The following is a 7,249-nucleotide window of genomic DNA, read 5'->3' as shown; positions in this document are numbered from 1 at the left end:
TCGGGAAGCCACCAGTAAATGAATAAAAGTTAGAACGGTATATAGGAAAGCGTTGAGAGGTTTTGACAAAACTTGGAATGACATAACGCTAGAAGGTGAATGCGTATGAAAATAAAAGGGTATAGCAATAAAAGGCTACCAAATAATTCAAGAGACACTACGAAGGATAATGATAGCATGATGGGTTAAAAGCCAAGATGTTGGCTATAGAGTTGGTCGCAAAGGGTGTGCGATAGATGTGTAACCAAGGAAAAAGGAACACGAAACCTCCTATGATGGGGAGTGAGAAGAGAAAGGAGTGAATAAGGGAAAAGAAAGATGTATAAAAAATGGCACACAAGCAAGTTCCAACATAAGTGAGCTGTGTACAGTAGAATGAACCAAAAGACGGAAGGACTACGTCTACCTCTTACAAGTCGCGTCTGAATTGTCGTGCAACCTATGGATATGTATACCTAACCCTCAGGTTAAGTGAGTAAGTACATGATATAAGGGATAGGGATTCAATGACGACAAGACAATTATGATATTTTGGATACCCCACCCAAAAGCTACAAAGATAGGTAAGTCAAACTGTCGGAATGGAATTAGTACCACGGACAAAGTAAGGCATGGTCACAATTGGACCAAGGGTCTATCCCGAAACTGGTTATAGGATGAAAGGGGGAAAAATGACAAGGCAAAACATAAAGACGAGCGAGATGACCCTAAGGTAAATCTTGGGCCAAGTTGAGTACCCCATACCATATTGCAAGGATTACAATGAAACGTGACACGAAAACTTCCCAAGGAGGTCACCCATCCTAGTATTGCTTTCGCCCAAGCACGCTTAACTTCAAAATACTCATGGAATTTAGTACTTTAGTGTTATTATAAGCGCACAAGATACCAGAATCCGAACTGGCGGCAGAAGAGCGACATGAGATTATATACCTAGAGTATTATAAGTTACGTTAAGGAAGCAATAAAAAGAGCTTCAGCAAAACAAGCAAGATTGACTGATCACTAATTGATGACACACTGGTATGCTATAATTCTTTAACGTAACACCAGTTACGGATAGGCAAACCACGGAATGGCCATGCGGGCAGATGGATAAGGAAATTGTGAAACGGTTTAACCAAGAGGGACGAAACTAATTAGTTATCACAGGATAGCAAACATATATGTTAGGTTCCTTCGGAATTATGTCAGGTAATGATAGACGGGGCACAGAAAGACTATAAAAACCAACTCTAAGGGTTGAAAAGCAAAAGCCCCAAAGGATAAAGTACTAGTTAAAGTTCTGAAAAGAGTCGAGAGGGGCCATATGAGAGTGATTAATGTCATTACGAACCTATTTTATACTCTATAAGAGTAGGGTGCTATATGGGTTATTGTGAGTAGGCTAATGAATCAGCCCAATTGCTTCCAATCAAAAGCACCTATGCAACTGAAATTAGGTGGAGTTATAGAACATGAAGATAGTAAGGTTCCATGAGGTTTCCCCAGCTAATATCTTAGATAGAAGGACTTCAAAAATGATTAACATTTGGACATCAATCTAAGAAGAGATCGAGAACACAGGTTGATCTTAGTACCCCAGTTTGTCCCTCGAGCTGCTGAACAGACTGAGCATACTATCAGACATTAGAAGATATATTGCGGGCTTATATGGTTGGATTTAAGAGTAACTGAGACGATCGTCCACCACTTATTGAGTTTGCCTACGAGAAAGGCTACCATTCCAGTATCCAGATAACCCCCTATAAGATGTTGTAAGGCAGAGTGTATAAGTCCCCTTGTTGGGGAAAAGACTAAGCCGGTAGGCCAAACAGGATTAAGCAAACTATTGACTAACAACCCAGAGTCGGCAGAAATGATATACAGATAATCGACATCGACATTTAGAGTTCAAATGGATGATTGGATGTTCATAACGGAGTCACCCAGAAAAGATAACTTAACCCAAAATATATTAAACTATATCAAGTTGCTCATAAGGTGGGCAACATGGCTGGTAAGTTGAGCTTACCACCTTATTTGGAAACTATGCGCCCAGTCTATCAGATAGGAATGCTTCGCAATGGTACTGATGAGTCACCCAGGGTATATTCCATAGATGATGTCCAGGAGATGGAATCCTATGAGAAAAAAAACCTATCGCCATCTTAGACCGGCAAACTGGAAGATTGTAGACTAAAGACGTGTCTTCCATCAAGATACGGTGGAAAAAACAAAACCAGAAAGAGAATGACCGGGGAAACTGAAGAGAATATGAAACACAGGTATTCGCACCTATTCCCGACATCAGCAGGTAACTCCAACTCCTGAAATTCATATATTAAGTACTTGGATAGAAGTAGGTGTTATGGAAACAATAAAGAATCTCCGTACAATTTGTATAAGGTGCTAAGAGAAGTTTTGTCTAACATTCGAGGACGAATATTCTAAAGGGGGAAGGATGTTACACCCCACACTTTTAAACTTGGAATATCTCATAAGTTCCTTAGACATTATCATGTGAGCCGGATACGCTACGACACTATCAAACGACTCTAAGGAAGGGAGAATGTGATACCCCATAGTAGAGAAGGTTGGAAATGGAGTCATACGAATTCGGAAGGACTTGGAGGCTAAGTAATAAGTCGTTAGACTCGATTTACCTACGTAAGATACTAACTTGGAAGTCCTACATACTTAAGATATTAGAGTACATACCAAGCTTGCGTAGCATGGATTACATACGCTCTTAAGATAAGACGAGATTACGAACCCATGGGGGAGAGGAGAAGATGACATGTGCCAGCAAAAAGAGATGCCACATGGCAGCCTAGGGAAGTGACATGTGGAAGCAGGTGACCCACCTGATTGAGGTCAAGTAGGTGACCCACCTACTTGGGGGTGGGCCCCACTAAGGTCACGTGACAGCCTTGGAGGCTAGGTGTAGATCCGTGGCCTAATAAGGGCTTGACACATGTCACCCTTAGGGGATGACACGTTTCACTTCCTAAGGAACCATATATATGTATGTTAATGACTCTTAAGTCATTATGTATCCAAAAATCAGCCAAAACATAGAGAGAAAACGTGAGAGAAAGAGAGTACCTACTGCAGCTATGGTTTGGAAGAATTAAGGGTGAGTTCTTCACTTTTCCTCCGTGAATTAATTATCTATGGTGTTCCCTAAGCATGTGGATATGTATATGTGTATTTTACGAGGTTTACGGAACCAAAACTTTAGCTTTACAATTGGAAACTTGGAAGAAAGGAGAAGAGAAAAACGTAGATGAGCAAAGGAGGGAGCTACGGGTTTGCTACAAGAAAGAGCTAAGGCCCGATTTTGTTTTGTGAATTAATTATTCAGGGTATACCATGGATACATAATAGTGTTTAATGGCATAAAATTCCAATTTGGGGCAGTGGAGAAGTAACACGAACAGCCCGCTCAATTTCAGCGCGTTTGAAGAAGTTCCGAGTTGCGATTTGACAATTTTGGACAAATTCGGGTAAGGTAAGGTTTCTCCTTTCAAATTTAACTTTATGGTATTGTTATGGAGTGTATTATTCACCTTGTGTGTGTCTGGAAACATGAAAATGGTATAGGAATGCTTGGCGTTGGAGACAACCCAAATTGTAGTCATTATAGTTGAATTGTCGTCGAAATAAAGCGTTGTTCTTATGAGTTGTTGCTGCAGGGGTGTGGTGTGTTTTTTCAGGGCCTAAATATGTTCTAAAGAGGGTTAAGGTTCTGCTAGTGTCAACCATATGACCCCTCGTTTCGTATAATTAAAGGTGTTACAAAATAAAAGCTAGACACCCTATTTTGGATATCATATTTTTGAGCAAGTCGTTTGGAGTTTATATTGTGTATTGTTGGTGTGAATTGCTTAAACATTTGCCGTAGGTTGTTGTTGTTGGTTGGCTGTTGGTTTTAGGGATTTAATTGGAAATTTGGATAGGGCACATTATAGGGGAGGTGCTGCCCAATTTTCGTTAACACCTTAACTAATTGAAGAACTAGTTAAGGGGAGGAACAAGAAAATAGGTTCCATGAATGCTAAGGTGCAACTTAAGATGCTGGAAAGTTAAAAGTGGTTGATATTCGTATTACTTCCATGTTGAATAGGTTCAAAGGGCAACGAGGCGAGCAGGATAAAAGAGTAACTTAGGCAAGGTATGTAAAGCTTTCTCTAGGCATATTTTGGTATAAGTACGTACAACTATCTTTCTTTCCTTCTGGCAAGTCTTAGACTTATGTGAATTGTATGTGGAATGTGGGGATAATTCCATTCCCATAACTCCAGGTATGCCTTATAATCCCTAACTACAGTTAGGTGTTGACACCCCTACAAGAATTGAGCATTGATGTTAAGGCTTGTACGTGCTAAAGAGTAGTGTGTGGGAAACTATCTTCCCTTTATCTAGATATGTACCTTGTATGAAAATGAGATTATGATGTCACAGTTGTTCACCGAGAACCAGGATGGGCCAGGTATGATATATGTATATAATGACCACCTGAAGAAAAGTACATACTATGTAGAGTTTACTCTCTTTCTTTTCTGGCATGTCTTAGGTGTAAGTTAAATATGATATGAGCTCCGGAGTAACTCCATTCTTAAATATCTCTTATTTACTTTTGAATATCGAACTCTGGTAGTAGTTGAACTATTACCTAGAAACTTGTATATATTAAAGAAGTACCAAATGTAAGGCTCCAAGTCTTGAAGACTATACGATACTAAGTGTTTTGATTCCATAAATGATTTGGCCCTATGTTAATACATGTCTAGGGTCCCTAAGATTACTTTTGAGGCAACCCATAATGACATTTAGAGGATACTCGAGATGACTACACCGTTGCTCGGGTCCTCAAACAAAAGCTTAACTTTCTTATTTTGTCGAGTCTCTTATAATGATTTAAATTGCATATAGTTACTCACTACTCTACTCGTGTATACTATAACCCTTCTTTCACCGAGTCACAGTCCGAGTACGTTATTGTGCATAATTCACTACATTGTCCATCGAGCCCCTCACTAGAAGGTCGGGTACTTATGTATATATATATATAGTGATGTGGTGTGATAAGGAGATGATGGCGCCGGGCCCAATGATGGTCCTACAGATATGATTCACCAAGTCCCCGAAGGGGATGGCTATACGATATGATATGCGCATGCATGCTTTTGTAATTCACAAAATACAAATACAGGCTTCTAATTTGATAATTTGTTCCCCTACTTCTTTATTTCGGATATACTTCCAGTTGTGTTATGTTACATTTTACATACTCAGTACATATGTCATACTGACCCTTTTTTCTCGAAGGGCTGCGTTCATGCCCGTAGGTACAGATACAAGTTTTGGGAGTCCGTCAGCTTAGGATTACATACAGCTCGGCTGGAAGAGGCTCCATTGTATCGGGGCCTAGTTTTTCATACTGTCCACTGATGTATAAAATTACTTTGTCCATTTGGGGGTACGGCGGGGGCCCTGTCTCGCCATATATAACTTGAGTTGGGCTCGTCTTGCCAGCTTAACGGACTGATCCAAATGTAATTTGAATTTTATTTAATTCATAGAATTTTAACTTAAATATTAATCCAACTTTATTGACCAATAATTTGATTTGGTCAATATATCATGAATTTAATATTTAATATGAAATATCAATAAAACTTCACTGTCTACAGTGGTATTCTTCATGATCTAAGTTTTAAGATTCAGGAATATGGATCGAGGTTTTAATTCGGGTGTGGGCATCTGGCCTAAATAATTCAAATATCTAAAATAGAGTTACAAACCATAAATTATGAGATACTATGTGGAAAACTTGAGGAGAACATTGATATATATATATATATATATATATATATATATATATATATATATATATATATATATATATATATATATATATCAAAAGGAGAATTAGGGAAGAAAATAAAGGAAAAGGGGTGATATAAATTTCTATGGACAAGGTGTTCCATTTCCTTCCATTTCACCTTAACTTTTGTTTCGGTTTGATTACAAATCATTGAATTTGACTAGAATTTCTTAGCCAATTTTTATTTTAGTCAAAATATCCAAAATCACTTGATCAAATCGAGTACAAATTCCACACCATACCCATCTTGTGTCGACACAGGTGCAGCCGAGCAACTTAGGCTCTCATTGGTGTTGGAGTTGGTCTTTCTAATCATTTTAGAAAAAGATCATGGTGTGAAGACCTTGAATGCAGGAGTGAGTTTGCCTCGTCTATAGCTTATGACGAAAAGTCGGCTTGGCGTAAAGTGAAGCTTGGAGAGAGTAAAAACAATTTCATTATGGAGTATTACAAATGTGTAACCTAGGTAAAGAAAAATGGGCCGCAACTTCAACTAGAGGAGCGACTAGTTGGTAGTTCATGTAGGAATCCTGGTAACAATGATAGTTGTTTTCTTGTTGTCAAACCTTTCGCCTTCCTTTTCATCAAAGTAGATCATGACTATTGCATTTAAGATACATGGAACACCGATCTCTAAAGAGCATACTGGAAAGATTTTAATACTTTATTGATTTCTTGCGATGGATGAGTATCATTAGAACTTTTGGAGAAAGGTCTTAAATTGAGAAAAACTATTTTACCTTATTTAAAAAGGTTCTAAAATTGAGAAGAATAAGAGCAAACATACTAATCAAGTTTCTGCAAAAGCAGAATAAACCATGCCTACCATTATTGATTTAGATCTCTATGTAATGTACTAAATATATGTCTGTCTACGTACACTCTGCTTTTAGATAAGTCTGCATTCAGTAGTCTGCATTCAGTATATTTATAAGTTTTAACTTATTACCCTCTAATCATATACAGCTTTTGCAAGTTATCAAATCTAGACTATGGTATAATGTTTTTCCTGTAAAACAAATTCTCAGGAATTGTTTCAATATTTTATTCCATCATCTCGTAATATAATTTTCAAGTTTTCTTATTCTCATTCAAGCTACTTTATTCCCTTTTTCTTCTCTTTTGGCAAACACCATTGTTGTATGTCATGGCCAAATTTACATAATTGACCCTTTTTCCTTGCTTAGTGGCAGCGAATTAGTAGTAAAGACTTTTGACAATGTAGCAGGCTACCAATGTTACTAGTTGTCATCAGCTCACTGCTTTGAGGTAACTGAAATTCTTGGTCAGTTTGGGAAAGTTTTGGAGCACGCTGTATGCATATGTTGGAAAGGTGATGATGCATTCTTGTCTGCTGCAACATAAGTTTATTGGCAA

The sequence above is a fragment of the Solanum dulcamara genome, chromosome 2, assembly GCF_947179165.1.
Source record: "Solanum dulcamara chromosome 2, daSolDulc1.2, whole genome shotgun sequence".
In the NCBI taxonomy this organism is placed as follows: Eukaryota; Viridiplantae; Streptophyta; class Magnoliopsida; order Solanales; family Solanaceae; genus Solanum; species Solanum dulcamara.
This window is presented reverse-complemented; position numbering follows the sequence as displayed.